Genomic DNA, 17,626 nt, shown 5'->3' with positions numbered 1-17,626 from the left:
AGCTCAGAAAAACAACTTAAAAAACCCAACAGATAAGCAAGCAATAAGGCAACCTAAGCATTTTGTATTTGGTGAAAGCAGGACGTTTTCAGAATATTTCAGATGGTTTCCCTTCACACTCTGTACTACTTACCCACTTGAAGAATAACATCACCAGGGACCCCTGCTTACTTGTGTAAGAGTATTTTGCTGATTTGCAGAAAAGTCAGCTTGGACTGAATCAAACTTAATGCTAATAATGCTGATAGAACCTGGTTAGTAATGAAGCACGATAGCCTGTGTTTTGATAAGAATTACAATGGTGCTGTTTTCTTTATCTTTCTTCTCTTCAAATGTACAGATGAACTAAAAGGCAGCTTTTTTTTCCCCAATAAGATTCTGTAGGACAGATTTATTGAAAAGAAGAACTGAAAAAAATATTTCTCTATAGAAACTGTTTGAAAAAGAGAGTATGTGGAAAAGAATATGGCAGCGTGAGCATTCTCCTTCAGTTTTACAGTAGGAGAGATCAGCAGGCATGCCATAACATGAAAGATCCTCTGGTTTCATACAGGAAGCTCCAGACAATTTTACCAAGTTGGCCATATTTGAAATGTAAATTTTCTTGTTTAAAGAAAACCCTTACCTTCTTAGATGGCTCAGATTCTTAAAATCCTCTGAAAACATTTTTGCCTTTTTGTGCATTTCTTCTGAAACAATTTGAGATGCCAGGATCTTCATGCTGAAAATAGCGTTTGGAGCAGGTGGCTGAGACAGGAAAGAAAGGGTAGCTTTTTGGTTAGTTACTTTTAACTGGAAAAGTGTTTGGGTTTTGCTGTCCTGTGATTTTAATAGGTTAGAATGGAAAATAAAAACAGTAGCCATTGTGGGAAGTTGAGGTACAAATGTTGCTGAGAACTTTTTTTGGTCGGTCTGTAAATGTACGCCTGGTAATACACTCCCATATACACTCCATCTGTAAAGGAATAATTCAGAAGATGCATGAGAAAAGGGGGGTTAGTGTCTATGTGAATAAAGACTGGGATTAACAGGTGAATCTGTAGAACTGCAGCTTTTAAACTATTTTGCCTAGTCTGATTGAACATGGCATGAGAGATCACTGATCTACCACTACTGTGGATTTGTAGTGGTCCAGTTTATGTGGCATAACATAGGCATTCAGAGTCTTTCAATTAACTGGCTCTGTTTCATCAAGAAACTGCTTTTTGCATAAAGAAAATTGATGCTTCCTAAATTCAAACTGAATTTGGGGCTCAGACTTTTGATACTGAGGATATATGACCTTTTAAGTGGTTTACCAAAGGAGGGTGTGATTGATTTTTTTTTTTTCCTTTAGGTGCAAGACCAAACATCACTCTAAAAGAGAAATTCTGATTTACCCACAAGCTATGAGGTCCAGCCAGGGAATTAGTATGTAAAGGTCTGTGACTGATTATGGAAGGGATAGAGGGTACCTTTGGACAATTATAAAATATTTTACCAGATTCTGTACATTTCAGTGCCAGAGATAACAATGAAAACATAGTGGTTAATCTGCTACATGCTAAAAAGTGAAAGAAGGAGAAAGCTACAGAAAAAATGCTCTTTTAATGTTGTTTGTAAGCAAAGGCAGAATGTTTATATATTCCTTAAAGCAGAGGCTCAGGTGGCCAGGGAAGCATCACTGGCCAGGAACTAGTGAAGGGATGTATAAGGAGCTCTGATACTCAGTTGCAGCATCCAGGTGTGACTCTGACCAGGCGTGACCTGGCCAACAGGGCAGATGTTGTAGTAGGAGTCTACTATAGGCCACCCACCCAGGACAGAGAGGTAGGTGAAATATTCTGTAGGCATTTGGGAGAAATCTCACGATTGCTTGCCCTTGTTCTTGTGGGAGACTTCAACTTCCCAGACATCTGCTGGAAATACAACACAGCAGAGCAGGACCAGTCCCGGAGATTCCTGGAATGTGTGGCAGATAACTTCCTGACACAGCTGGTGAGAGAACCAACCAGAGAAGGTGCCCTGCTGGATCTCCTCTTTGTGAACAGAGAAGGACTGGTGGAGGATGTGGTGATTGGAGGCTGACTAGGGCACAGCGATCACGAAATAATAGAGTTCTCTATTCTTAGAGGGGCCAGGAGAGGGCTAAGCAGAACTGACATCCTGGACTTCCAAAGGGCTGACTTTGTCTTGTTTAGGCACCTGCTTGACAGGATCCCTTGGGAGATGATCCTGAAGTGTAGGGGTCCAGGAAGGCTGGGCAATCTTTAAGAAGAAAGTCTTAATGGCACAGGAGCAGGCAGTCCCCAGGTGCTGCAAGAGAAGCTGGTGGCAGAGAAGAACACCCTGGCTAAACAGGGAGCTTTGGCTGGAACTCAGGGAGAAAAGGAGAGTGTACCACTTTTGGAAGAAGGGGCTAGCCACTCAATGATTACAAAGATGCTGTGAGGCTATGCAGGGCGGAAATTGGGAGGTCTAAAGCCCAGCTGGAAATTAATCTGGCTTCAGCAATCAAAGATAACAAGAAATGTTTCTATGTCAGTAGCAGAAGAAAGACCAGGGAGAGCCTCCATCCCCTGCTAGACACAGGAGGAAACATGGTAACAAGTGATGAGGAGAAGGCTGAGGTGCTTAATGCCTTCTTTGCCTCAGTCTTTAATAGCAAGACTAGTTGTACTGAGGGAATCCAGCCTCCTCAGCCAGAGGACAGAGACTGGGAGAACGACCCCCCAGCATTCCAGGAGGAGATAGTCAGTGACCTACTGCATCACATAGACACACACAAGTCTATGGGACCAGATGGGATACACCCGAGGGTGCTGAAGGAGCTGGCTGGGGTGCTTGCCAAGCCGCTTTCCATCATTTACCAGCAGTCCTGGCTGACCAGAGAGGTCCCGACAGATTGGAAATTGGCCAATGTGATGCCCATCTATAAGAAGGGTCAGAAGGGTGATATGGGAAATTACAGGCCTGTCAGTTTGACTTCGGTGCCTGGGAAGCTGATGGAGCAGCTCATCCTGAGTACCATCACACAACACATGCGGGACAACCAGATGATCAGGCCCAGTCAGCATGGGTTTATGAAAGGCAGGTCCTGCTTGACAAACCTGATCTCCTTCTACGACACGGCGACCTGCTTATTGGATGAGGGAAAGGCTGTGGATGTTGCCTACCTTGAGTTTAGGAAGGACTTTAGTAAGGCCTTTGACACCATTTCCCACAGCATTCTCCTGGTGAAACTGACTGCTCGTGGCTTGGATGGGCACACGCTTCGCTGGGTAAAAAACTGTCTGGATGGCCGGGCCCAAAGAGTTGTGGTGAATGGAGTTAAATCCAGTTGGCGGCTGGTCACGAGTGGTGTCCCCCAGGGCTCTGTTTTGGGGCCACTCCTGTTTAACATCTTTATTGATGATCTAGACGAGGGGATCGAGTGCACCCTCAGTGAGTTTGCAGATGACACCAAGTTGGGTGGGAGTGTTGATCTGCTCGAGGGTAGGGAGGCTCTGCAGAGAGACCTGGACAGGCTGGAGCGATGGGCTAAGGCCAACTGTAGGAGTTTCAATAAGGGCAAATGCCGGGTGCTGCACTTGGGCCACAACAACCCCTACAGGGTTGGGGAGGAGTGGCTGGAGAGCTGCCAGTCAGAGAGGGACCTGGGGGTGTTGATTGACAGCCAGCTGAACAGGAGCCAGCAGTGTGCCCAGGTGGCCAAGAAGGCCAATGGCATCCTGGCTTGTATCAGCAATAGCGTGGCCAGCAGGGACAGGGAAGTGATCTTACCCCTGTACTCGGCACTGGTGAGGCCACGCCTCGATTCCTGTGTTCAGTTTTGGGCCCCTCACTACAAAAAGGACATTGAATGACTCGAGCGTGTCCAGAGAAGGGCAACGAAGCTGGTGAAAGGTCTGGAACACAGGTCGTACGAGGAGCGGCTGAAGGAACTGGGGTTGTTTAGTGTGGAGAAGAGGAGGCTGAGGGGAGACCTCATCGCCCTCTACAACTACCTGAAAGGAGGTTGCAGGGAACTGGGGATGAGTCTCTTTAACCAAGTAATAAGCGATAGGACAAGAGGGAATGGCCTCAAGCTGCACCAGGGAAGGTTTAGACTGGATATTAGGAAGCATTTCTTTACAGAACGGGTTGTTAGGCGTTGTAAGGGGGGCAGTGGTGGAGTCCCCATCCCTCGGGGTGTTTAAGAGTAGGGTCGACATAGCGCTGAGGGATATGGTGTAGTTGGGAACTGTCAGTGCTAGGTTAATGGTTGGACTAGATGATCTTCAAGGCCCCTTCTAACCTAGATGATTCTGTGATCTGCTGGAAGATCAGTCTGAATGAAAAGGAGGGTTGAGGGCACAGTAATAGCATCGAACATGGTGTATGTTCTGACAGTGATCTGATGGTGAAGTGAGCAATACTTCACTTGCAGCCACTTTATACAAATCAATTACGGTATTTGGAGAACATTGGGATGTCTATAAAAGTAGATTTAACGGGTTAATATGGATTATTTATTAAAATCTGCATAACAAGATCAAAGACCGTAGGTTTTACTACTGTTAAAATTAACTATACCTATTGTTACAGTGAACCACAAAATCAAGGTCAATTTTGAATGGCAAACTCCTGAAGATTTTCTGTGTTGTAATTAATCAAATAAAGGTAGAGTCTTTAACCTCGAATCAAATCTTAATTTTTTAGCAGGAACTGGGAGCAAATAGACATTGCTAGGAGACAATCATTACTTCACTGTATTTTGTACTAATTGCTGGATATGGGGTAAGGAGCAGTGTATGTGGGCTTTTGAGCATCTGCCTTTGATCTCTGCATGGTCCACATTAGAACAGTAACATGAAACAGTGGGTTTTTTTCTCCCGTTGTGCTGTTTAGTAACATTATAACAATCCTTGTATTCATCCCTATACCACAATTTGGTGGGGGCGGGGTGTGTGTGTGTGGGGGGGGGGGTGTTGGGGGGGGAGGGGGTGTGTTGGGGTGTGCAAGTTGGGGTGTGTTGGGGTGTGTATGGCATCAATCTGTATTGCATTTACAGATTCCAACCACTGTCATGATAAAAATAACCCTGGCACATTTTCCTGTAGTTACTTTTGCCCTAGATGAAACAAAGGGCATGGTAAAGTCAAGACTATCACATTTAAATGCATGGCAGTCTGCTGTTGCATGGTGGCATGTCATGTACCAAGGAAGGTACCAAATGGTTTCAGGCTGTTATTTGACTTAATTCCTTTCTGAGATCCAAAGATGTTGTTAATACTGTCATATTAAAAATATGTATCATGAATATACCTTTTTAAATACATGCCAATAGCAGTTAAAATTACTGTGATATTAATGGATTTCTTACATAGTATTTCTTCAATAGAAGGAAATAGTAATTTATGTAAAGCTTCAGAGCACTTCAGCTCCTTTCTACAGGTTTTATGTTGTATATTTAGAAAACAACAGGAGATTAATGTCTCAAAGGAAAAGTAAAATAACATCACACTCAATGTAATAGATAGCCTATGAAACAATGAATATTATATTACAGACTTGAAAGCAGTGAGAGCCTGCATTGCACCTTTATCATACTTAAAGTACCACATTTCATGGGAGAGAGATATCTCTGCATTCCTACAAGTGCTCATAACTTTTTTAGACACACTTAGCATTTTTTAATCCAAATGGGATTACTGAGGAATGAGCTCACCTGTTTTGTTCTTTTTAGAGCTCAGAACAGAGACACAGAGATTAGATTATAAAATCACAGAGTACTCACTGTTTTAAGAAGTCAGTACTCCCTGCTGTAAATAGTCATGGATTTGCTTTGACATTTTGCAGTCACCTCTCATTGTATGAAAGTTTTCCAGGGTAGAATCATGTTTATTTAGATAAAAAAATCGTCTGCTCTTGTGCTCCAACAGACCACTTGTTCCATCCAGAACATCGATGGGAGTCTGTAATGTATGATTCTCCATCCGACTATCTCCAAAACTAGCATTTGTTAGATCCTTTTATGCTTTTGACAGTGAACGGGGAGATCCAAGCTCTGCAAGTAGAGTGTTATCCATATGGATAATTAGTAATTACCCCCACACATTAGACTCACCCTCTGTTCTCACCCCAAGGACTACAAAATGTGGGCTTACTTTGTTTCACCTGCTCTTTGCCTACCTTCCCTTGTCAAAACAACAATCTCTATAAAACATTAAGGCCAGTGAAACAGGGACCTTTTTGTTGAGAGTAGTCTGAAAAGTTCAGTTCAGGAGCAGGAAGAATCATCTGGCCCCAATGGATGTGTCAGAGATCTAGACTAGTCAATTTGAGGATTTTTTAATTCCACAGATAACGTCCCTACTACTGCTGAAGACAATCAAAATATTACTGAGGCTATACATACCATGTACACAACTCTCTAAATCAGAGCAATGCTTAACATTTTGGCTTTTTGTGTAATTCCTTCTATAGATTATTAGAATTCAAGATTAATAGGACAAGGTAAAGGCAAAATATATCACTTTAGTACAGGAAAGAAGGAAAAAAGGAAGTAAGCTTATCAGAAATTATAAAGAATTATTACTAACTGACACTAATACTATATCACATATGCATGGGGAAAGCATTGCAAGAGGTGCAAATAGTGGGGGTAGAAGGAAAAGCAAGAAGCTAACACCTTAATGAAGGAGTGAGCAATGGGTAATTTGGAGGAAAGACCGCAGTACACCAGCAAGTCAGATCTGCTAGATTTTTCTAATGTAGTTTGAAGGATTGTATGTTTAATGAAGCAAAATACAGGAAACGGACGAAGGGCTTTAAGGACAGGAGTACAGCTGCCGTGGTTTGTAGTACAGCTGCTGCAGCTCCATCTAGATATGGGCACTTGAATCTCTCAGTGAGAGCACTCACTTAAGTCTGTTAAACCATAAGACTTGGAGAAGGAATTGGGGGTATCAGTAGTGGAAGACTGACTATGAGCCAGCAATGTGTGCTCACAGCCCAGAAAGCCAACTGTGTTCTGGGCTGCATCAAGAGAAGAGCAGCCAGCAGGTCAAGGGAGGGGATTCTCCCCCTCTGCTCCACTCTCCTGAGACCCCACCTGGAGTACTGTGTCCAGCTCTGGGGGCCCAACATAAGAAGGACATAAGTGGGTCCAGAGGAGGGACACAAAGATGATCAGGGGACTGGAACACCTGCCCTATGAGGACAGACTGAGAGAGTTGGGGTTCTTCAGCCTGGAGAAGAGAAGGCTCCGGGAGACCTTATAGAGGCCTTCCAGTACTTAAAGGGGGGTACAGGAAAGATGGGGAACGTAGTGATGGGATGAGGTGTAATGTCTTTAAACTGAAAGAAGGTAGATGTAGATTAGATGTAATTAAGAAATTCTTTACTGTGAGGGTGGTGATACACTGGAACAGGTTGCCCAGGGGGCCTGTGGATGTCCCCTCCCTGGCAGTGTTCAAGGCCAGGTTGGACGGGGCTTTGAGCAACCTCATCTAGTGGAAGGTGTCCCTGCCCATGGCAGGGGGTTTGGAGGAACTAGATGATCTTTGAAGGTCCCTTCCAACCCAATTGAAGGTCCCTTCCAACCCAAACCATTCTATGATTCTGTGACTCAGGAAGCAGGTCGCCCTCTCTCCTCTTAAAAGTTGAAAGAATGGTTGGTGTTATTTTCCTGACCAAATCAGAGTAACCTTTAAAATAATCTGTCTGTGAATGGATTAGGTGGCTACTCTCATTTCTTCTTCTACAGGCTCATAATTGAATGGGTTGAACTAGTGCTCTTTGTTGTATACCATATTTGGAAGTCCATATGGAGTAGCTGCCTTCTGCAGAACACTTTGTATCCCACATATTTAGCAATCTCTTCCTTGTGCACTTAGAGCAGATGAGGAAGCTAGGTGTTAATTTGAACAGAGGCCACAGGATAAGCCTAGCTGGACCTGGTAGGGTTACTTTAGAGAATCACTGAAACTCTTAACGGGTTAATCATTGAGCTGCGATTGTTTGGTTGAATGCTGGATTGCTTTGAGAAAATTCCATTAATATAATTATACTTATGCAATCAAATCTTTTAATCCATAGCAAACTGCAAGACTCATGTTTAATTTCAAATAAGATACAGTGCCTTGAGCTACCTGGTCAATAGAATAGTAGATTAACTGAGGCTGCAGGGAACTTCTGGAGGTCATCAGGCACACCCTTCCTTTCAAGGCAGAGCCAGCTTTGAAGTTGGATCCAAATTCAAGCTTAGATGAGGCTGCTTAGGCTTTTTCTAGTAAAGTTGATAGTGTCTTTAAGACTGGTGATCCCACAACTTCTCTGGCAACATATTCCAATATTTGACCACCCTTGCTTTGAAAGCGGTCATTCCTAATGAGAATTCCCCTCGGTGCTACTAGTGTCTGTTGCCCCTTGCTCTTTTGCTGTGTATCCTCAAAAAGAGCCTCGCTCTGTCTTCCCTGTAACTATTCAGTAACAAATTAGATGGATCACTTTGGTCCACTATTAGTCTTCAGGCTGAGCAAACCTGGCACTCTCAGCCTGTCCTCTGTATTGGGCACTCCAGCTCTCTAACCGTCTTGGTGGCTGCTGGACTTGCTTCAGTTCATCAGCTCCTTTTTTGGAGAGAGACTGGGAGCCCAAAACTGGACACAGTACTCCACATATGGGAAGACAGTACTTTGCTTTCAAATTCGACCAGTCTTTTTCATCTTACAGAACTGATTGTTGTACCAGAGACTTAGGATCCCCATCTTCCTTCTACTGCCTGTTGATGACAGCATTTGCTATATTATAGTATTTCTTAGACCTTCTGCTTATTTTCTTTGAGTAATTTCTAAACTCTATGCTGTCACAAATGAGACAGAGGTTAGCAACCAGGGAGCAAAAGTCAGTGAATCTCTGGAGAATCAAAAGAAGTATCTGGCTAAGGGAAGGACCTTGCACATACATTCGGAAAGGCTGTATTCTTTATCAGGATTATTTCCAAGTATAGCAACAGGCTGACTGAGTGGCTTCTAAGAATAATGAGTATTTTGTGAAACATGTGCCAGAGATAACATAAGGAAAATGTAACACTCAAATACTAATTGTAATTTGTAATTTTTATTGTAAAGCACACATCATTCCTTTCATCAGTAATGATTTATCATTTGGTCAATCTTCTGTTAAATGTGACAGTTTCATAAGAGTTCTTACATACTGATTTTTGAGAAGCAAATTGCTTCCCCTTCCCCCTCTCTTCTCAGGCATTTAGAGTCTCTATAAACACATTTGGGTAATAAATTAAGCAAATGAAAAGTATATTGCAGGTGTTACTTCAAACTTCTGGACAGATTTTTTGTCATAATTAGATTACAAAATGTGGTAAGAGAAGAGCATTTCATAAAGAGGTGTGAAAGAGCTACTGATTTTTATTCTACTTTATGAAACAACTTCTGTTTTTCTTTTTCCATACATCACACTCAATAGAAGAAGTAGAAGGCTAAAAATAGTTTCATCTATTTCGTAACAGCTTTAAAGCCAAAGTGACTTTTTTTCATGTTTAAGGGTTAATTTTTCATGTTTGCTTATTGGGTAAATACTTCACATATCCAATAGTAGTACAGTTAGTAGTAACAGTTGCTGTATGTGACTTTGTAAGAAATTTGAGTGCCTAAACTGACTGTTTCTGCATTAATAAATAGCACCAATCTGAATGCTAGTTTTCTACATATTGGCATTAACATTTTTTTTTGTACAGTGGTAAATCTCTAAGTTACAGATTTCCATGTTTTCTCTGTCTGCATCAGTAGATTTGCCAAGTTACTTGTGTTTTTTAATGGCAGGTGTACACTTTTGTGCATGCATCTCCATCATGACTACTGAACAGGATACACTGTGGGATTAGCAGTGCAAATGAAACTGCCAATAACATGGTTCTTTTAACCATGACATCAGCAAAAGCACAAGCCATAAATGTGCTGTCAGTTGGACACAGTCTTGTTTTGAGTGAGGAGGAGAGAAACTGGGAAACCTGCTTCGAGAATTTCACTCTATATTCATCCTATTGGGATGTTTTCTCATAAATTTTGTTTTTCTTCATAAGATTCCTTGCTGAGTTGAGGTGTGGTTTGATTCAGTTTCATCAGTTGATTCCCTGTCACAATCCTGTTTCATGGTTCATTTCTAGTGCTTGACTGGGTAGCAATGAGAAGTACAGAGCCTGTGCCTCTGCATGGCACAATGGAGTCAGTCTGGGGAACTTGGGATCCAAAATCTTGACCACAGATCTGTTTCAGCAGGAGTGTTGTAGAGGACTGAATACACACTGTGTAAACTAATTTATTTTTCCTTACCTTTTGCTGAATTCAGTATCAATATTTGTAACGACACAGATTAGTAAGGAAAGATCAAAGAGTCCCTTTTGCACAGCAAGAGGGGGAAACTTACATTTCAGTTTGACATGCAGTATACAAATGTTGGGGTCTGCAGAGAGTCCTGTTCCTGCTGGCAGTTTACAGTAATGAGAATAAATTGCAGTTTAATTTATTTGAGATTGTTTATCCTTGAAAGGTTTGTAATTCGAAATCCAGGGATATATTCTGAGATGTATTTTGTTTATCTGTAAAGGTTAGTACCTGCAGGTTTCTCTAAGGCATTGGTAGCTGACCAGTGATTTCAGTAGGCCTCTAAGAATGTGATACCCTCAAGTCTTGTTCCCAAAATGTTTACATTTCACTTCATACAGGAATTAATAAAGCACTGAATCAGTGCATGCACGGACAAGCTTCCACATAATTAACTGTCAAGGTGTGTAGGAAACTTGGACTTTGAAAAATGCAGGAATTACATTGTTTTAAAACTTAAAAGCTTTCATGAGATCTGTTTTTGCTTTTACTATGTCCACTTTACTAAACTATTCTACAAAGATAGTTATATTTATAGGAAGAAGAAAAATTTTGGTTTAATATTAGCAAAAGCAGGTAAATAACACTGGTGAATATTTCAGCTACTGATTCCAAAGACTATTTTTACCTTCATGCAAAAGAGAAAATTGATTAATGTTTCTGGTCACTTAAAAACATTTATATTAAAAATAGTCACTGAGAAATAGTGACTTGGACTTTACTTCAGAAACTAACAAAGAACTTGAAACAATAAATCATGAATTTGAGCACCTGTGAACAGAAATAGTGGATACTTCAGGAAGGGGAGAATATAGTTCGGCTCTGGTGTCTACACCTGTGATAAGATGATTTCACCTAGCTCACAGTCTTGTCCTAAGTGCAGGAGATTTAGAAGTCTGTGATGCAAGACATCACTGTCCTGGATGTATTTTTAAACTAACCTTTCTTTGCAACAAGCAGTTACTATTATAATCAATTGAAAGAGATGTAAATTATGGTGGATTTAGATGTTGATCCATTTGTGGCTTGTTACATAATGCCATGCAGTACAGGAGGAGAGGATAGCAGTATCACAGTGAGACAAAGAGAAACTGCTGACATTTTATTTCAGTGCAAAAATGTGATCTAAATAATTTGAAATTTAGATTGATGGTGTTTATTTTCACCATTTGAGGCCTTTCCTTCTCCAGGTTAAAATTTGCATTCCCTGCTTCTTACTTTTTGGGTAATAATCCTGAAAATCTCCAGCTACAACAGCCTTTTCTTGTGGTGGATATCCCTTCACAGCTGATCAGTGTGTTCATTGCCTACTTAAAAATACCATTTGATGCCAGTGCAAAGGAAAGAAGCTGGACATTTAAATTCTACAGTAGTCAACAGCTGTAAAAAACAGTGCACTCAATCTCCCACGCCTTTCCCCGAGGAGTTAACCTCAAAATAGATGTAGGCTTTAGAGTCAGGGAACAGTTGAAGCTGAAAGGGACCTCTGAAGATTGTCGAGTCAGTATATATATTTGCAAGATTTAAAAAAAAATAGGATTGCTAGGTATCAGAGTTCTGTATCCAAATAGTACTGCTTTCTGACATAAAAGAAAGTGACAGTGTCACACACATGATGTTTAACCAGAAAATTTAATTTTACAGAAGAACGAGATGCTAACAGTATTAAAGATTAATTTTTCTTTTGCTATATTGTCTACTAGGATTTAATGACATTAATGAAAGCAAACCCAAACTCTTAAGATAGGTGGGGAGGTGGACCTATGTTTTGACAGTCTTAGTTTATGCTTGAGAGTTTAGGTCTTGTTAAGTCAAAGATTTTAAAGGTGTTTTTTTTTTTCCAGTAAGTGTTACGTACAGAAATACTTTCCATACTTTTTCAGCTGTTTTGAGAATTGGTTTTGAATTGGAGATGCCAGGAATAAAGCAAACCAAGTGGAAACAAACAGAGGTCAAAGCAAAGCCTCCAAAAGATAGACTGTGCATTTGGATCTTGGGGAGCCTGTTCTGAACTGACAGCAAGGGAGTAAGGGAATGAGGGAGGGAAAATACTCTCAACCATTGATTCCATGGCTGGAGGTTTGGATGAAAGTCCTGGTAGCTGTAGTATGGATATAGAGGGAACAGGCTGTGGCTACTAAATACTGGGAGAAAAAATTAAAACAGGGGTTCATTTATTTTGCTCCTTGTGGAAAAGGAAAATAAGGGAAATGTGTGTTAGTAGTGGCAATGGAAAAGACCACTGTGGCCACCAAGTGCAGTCATGCATAATCACAGATACCATGAATGATTGGTGCCACAGAGAAGACAAATATATATTCTATGTACAACCATGCATTTAATGCCAGAAAACTTATCCTTCATGCTATAAAACAGGAAAACAGGGAACAAAAAAATTAAAAACTGCAAACAAGATGAAGCGTGTCACCAGTATCCCAGGCCTAAAGAACAGCCAGTATCTGATAAGTGAAATTCTTAGATGGCATACTTTCTTGTGTTTTATAATCTGCATTTCAATGTTGATATTGAAAAAAGAATATACTAACCAGACACCTGAGAACTGAGTGCCCTGGGAAGCACTGTTGGTTTTTTCTGTATCTGGCCTGTAGCTGTGGCAATCTTAAGTGCCTTAGAAGTTTCTTTAGAAAGGAGAAGACAGAGATCAAATTATGTGTGTGGGAGGCAAGTGTAATTTAGTTTCTCAGGACAACCAGTGGAAGATACAAGAGTAATATACAAAGTGCAAGCTAGTAATCCATCCATCTTTCAACATTACACTGAAAGAGAGATAGCGAGGGACTCCCTTCCTGTCTGCAAGAAACAGACAGGGTGTCATACAGATTGACATGGAGAACAACAGAGAACCAGAACTAGAAATGCAGGAAAAACATCATTAACTACTTTAAAAGCCATTGTAAGATCACTCACAAACTTTTCTGTCATTTGAACTCTCTGAAGTCCCTGCTGTGGCTTTCTTTGCATGATATTCAAATTAGATGTCCTTTGCATTTTGACAGCCAGGTTGCTAACTTGTCCTTGCAGTTGAGTTCCCTGTTTCTCTCATGTCATATTGCCATCTTGTCTCGACCTTCCAGCTCGTTGTTTTTTTGCCACAGGTGTCTTAAACTTCCTCTTAACTCCACCCCGACCCCATGTCAAATTTAAGTCTCTACAATGGATTCAAAGTTCCCTGGGGCTGCTGGTTTCAGCGCTTTTCCTTCTTCATTCAAGCCAGAAGTTCTTCTGTTACACTCTACATCCTGTGCCTACAGCGGCTTTTTTTGTAAGACTTTCCTTTTCCCAGGATGGTTGAAAGAGCAGTTAGATACCTCTTTTTAAACTTTAACTTTTGGTAAAATATGCCAGATTGTTTTATTGGAAGTGTCACTTGGGTTAGGGAGCTTGGCACTGTTGCCTTGCTGCAGTTTGGTACATGTTTCTAAGGCTGGACAAAAAAATACAATACCTGCACTGCATTTTCTTGATTGGAATGAATGACCTAAGATACACTTTTTTTTTCCTGTGAAAAGATTTGTGCAGTATTACTGTTGAGTGTGCATGGACACCTGGTAGAGGCAGAGGAACTTGATGTAACCCTGAAATGGAACAGCTGAAATACACAGGCTGCATATTTAACAGCACCTGTTGTTACATTCCAGCAAGGATAACAAATGGTGGCAAAGGAGTGAAATACCAAATTCAGTTCATGAACCTACTCTGTGTGACTGTCATTTTCTCTGTTTAATATCCAACATATTTTAAAATACGCTTCTCTAAGAGCAGTCATCAGAAGTTAATCTGATTTTTTTTCTTATTAATAAAGCTGCACTGTTAATTAAAGTACATGCAGAGGCTCTAGGGAAAAAAAAAAAAGGGCTTCTAAGAAGACTTTTTAAATTTCTAAATTAGCTACACTATATGTATCATGTGATGCACAGGGTGGCTGTGGGAAGCACAGGCATGTAAAACCAGAATAACTTGTTGGCACAGACTGCTCTCATGGGACTACAAAACTCTTGCACATACATTCTTGTTGGAAATAGCATCTTTCCTTGCCACACTGCTCAGCCTTATCCTCCAGGTACCTTTTCTGGAAATTCTTCTCACCTCTTGATCAAACAAGTATTTTGTTTTGTGTTTTTTCATGGTTTGTATTTGCAGCTAGAAAGTGGGTCATCTTTTGCTGTTGGTCAAGTTTTGCACATTTTAATACACTAGGGCTAGAATTAAATAGCAAAATCAGGAAGCATATAACAATATCATATGTGTTTTGCAAACCCACTGACAATGACTTCTTCAGCATTTTATTGAGTAAAAAAAAGATGTTCGCAATGGTGTTTGCTAGCTCTTCTTCTATCTTTCCGGTGTTCCTGCTGCTGAATGTATGCTCATTTTCAGTATGAGTACACAGGCTAGACCTACTGTATATTTTAAAAAATGCTTAATCAGCCAGATTTTTTTTTTTTTCCAGAATTGCTTTAACTTGCTTCAGAGTGACTTGTAGCCTCAGAGCTGACTTCCAAATCCAGTAAGCCTGCTCATGCAGTGTTTGCCATACGTTAGGCTTGGCTTCAGATTGGGTATTTTTTCTTTTGAAGGTCTTCCAGTGTGAATGTTAAAATTAGTACACATTGCTTGACTAACATTCACATTCACTGTGTGCTCAGTTGGTAAAGATTAGGGTGAGTGAGAATTTACAATTTACCATACCTATCAAGAGTACTGTCAGCAAAGGTTACTTACCTTTATGAACGAATGCTTTGTATGCATTGAAAATTTTAGTTTAAACTGTTTTCTAGTTAAAATTGATATTCATACATAAATCTCCCTTTTTAAAAACAAGGTGCCAAATAAAATATTTGCTTTTCAAATAAGGACCTTGTGTATCTCAATCAAAAAAGTAGAGACATATGTGGAAGAAATAAGTACTGTATAGGGCCCTTGTTTTTTTTCTTCCTCCTCCTGCACTTAGCCATTTGCCCTCTGGGTTTTCCACTCCCTGATGGTGCTTGCCCAAGCTATCTTGCCCTGTTGAAGTCCCTTTCTCAAACTCAGTGGCTGCCCTGGTCTTTTCTCACCCCTGCCATTAGCCTGCTTAGACGTTGCAGTCCCAGTGTCTGAGGTTGAAGAGTGAAAGCTGTCAGAGAGCTGTCTGGTCTTGCGTGTCTGGTACAAGCTTCAATTTCATTAGCTTTTGAAAAACCAACAAGTGAACAAATGCTTGCAAACGCAGAGACTAGCCAGTATGCTGAAGTGGCCGTCTGGGGACTGCTGCATTTTTGGACTGGTTTCTACATTGCAAGGACTTTATCTGTGCTTTTAAGAAGTTTAAATTTAACACACCTTTCACCCAGGAAACGGAAGCACTCAGATAAGAATCAAAACACCGACTCTTCTGTTTTGTCTTTTTTTTAAAAAAAAAAAAAAACACACCAAAAAACATTCTTTGAAACCCTGACTCACTCACTCAGATGGTTATTAAGAAGAAGCTATAAATCATGGTAGTAGCTAGAAAAATCAGCTTACCTTATTCATATCTGAAGAATGCGTAGTCTGTGTCCTACCACTCATTTTTAAACTCATCATCGCATAATAAGCACACTCTGAAAATTGTTACAGTCCTGGTAATAGGTTTATGACTTTATTTCTGTCTGTTCTATGCTTCAGGGCTTGTTCATTCACTGATGCTAGCTCATGCAGTTTATCATCGTTGGAGCTTTACCTTACTGCAGTCATGTGTTTATACATGAAGTCATATATTTATATGCCTCAGTGTATTTATTTTTTTAATGTTTCTGGCCTTTATCATTCCTGAAAACAAGGGTAGCCCTGTAAAGACCCAGAAGGCAGAAGGCACAAGAAAAAGTAAAAATTCAGTAATTATTTTATCCCTTGGTATCTAGGCAATCTCATGATTTTAGAGGTGCATGACTCATGGTCACATACACTCGGAAAGCGTAGCGCTGTCAATCCCACTTGATTTCAAGTTGCCTCCCTTCAGGGAAATGATGCACTCTCACCCTGGGAGTCTGACTGAACATGCAGTTCCTTCAGCGTGTGCGGGCTTTTAGCTGTAGCTCTCACTCGCAGTCTGTAGAGAGGCAAACACACTCGTTCACACGGGATGCCTGGCAGGAAATCGGTTGCCACATTTCTCAAAGCTATGTGATACAGTTTTCTAAACGCTGCCTGAAGCGCTCAGTTGGTGCTGTCTCTTTCCTTCTAATCCTGTGTAAATGTTCTTTGTGCCTTGCCCAAAAACCCGTCTTTTTTGGGCCTTGCGCTCACCAGGTACTAGTGCAGTACGTGTCACACAGCAATGTTGTTATTAATGACTTCACAGTCACATTTTCTCTTCTGCCTGGACTGTTGTATCAGCATACCCAGGACGTATGCTAGAAATGCAGCTCATGTCAGAAAGCTCTACTCTTAACTTGCCTGTGGAATTTAACATGTTTCACTGGAAGTTTTTGCTGTATGCTTTTTTTCTGGTCCTTATTACAAGCTTAAAACTCAGTGACTCAAGAATTCAATGTCAATTCACATGAGATTGAATACATTCAACTACAAGTTATGTTGCTTCTACCATTGACTGTTACCTTGTGTAAAAAATTGTCTTGATTTCAGGCAGTGAAATAATTGATTCTTTTTTTTTTCCTGAATACTTTTTTTTTTTTTTTTTTTTTTTTTTTTTAGTTTAAATAGAGTTAAGAAATAGGGTATTTGGTAATAGGCATTTGCCACAGTACAGAGAGAGGTGTATGAGCTTCCATGTCAGGGAAAAGTCAGCATTTCAGCCATAAGTAGTAACCTTGAGTCTCCTGAGAGCTTATTAACCTACAATTCTAAATTTTCACTGAAAGTTTATACTTCCACCACAGTTTTAAGGAAAACATGTGTAAGGTAAAGTATTTTTGGAAAAACACATCCAGAATTCTACATGTGTAATATTGATTGACTTTAACACACAAAATACTAATGTTAAACACACAATACTGTTGACTTCGAAAACTAAGAAGTTTTGTAATTAATAACCTCCCAACTTTTACAGGAGGCAGTCTCTAGCAACTTGTTTGCTCCTCTAAATCATAAATTAGAAGGCTTTGCAGATGTCCCTGTTATCCCTAAGATCCTGTGAATTTTGAAGTAATGGAGGCAGGATTTCCTCTGAGAGCCTTTCCTCTACACTGTTCTCTACGGAGAGGTGGCTCTACTGAACATAGTCATGTTATCTGTATAGATTGTAGAGAAAATGACAT

The 17,626-nt window shown here is 40.5% G+C and overlaps 1 protein-coding gene and 1 long non-coding RNA gene across 4 annotated transcripts in view; one reads left to right on the top strand and one right to left on the bottom strand.

The window, feature by feature from the left end:
* The window catches only part of TNFAIP8 (TNF alpha induced protein 8), a 66,904-nt gene that overhangs the window by 43,561 nt on the left and 5,717 nt on the right, over positions 1-17,626 (top strand). The window lies entirely within an intron of this gene.
* On the bottom strand, positions 546-16,013 carry LOC141918619 (uncharacterized). Its single transcript, XR_012621735.1, has 3 exons — positions 15,894-16,013; positions 5,759-6,028; positions 546-955 (listed from the first exon to the last, which is right to left on the bottom strand). It is a non-coding gene; the product is annotated as an uncharacterized LOC141918619 (long non-coding RNA).

This window comes from Strix aluco, chromosome Z (assembly GCF_031877795.1).
Source record: "Strix aluco isolate bStrAlu1 chromosome Z, bStrAlu1.hap1, whole genome shotgun sequence".
Taxonomy (NCBI): domain Eukaryota; kingdom Metazoa; phylum Chordata; class Aves; order Strigiformes; family Strigidae; genus Strix; species Strix aluco.
The sequence above is the reverse complement of the archived record's forward strand: the minus strand, read 5'-3'. Positions and strand labels throughout refer to the sequence as shown.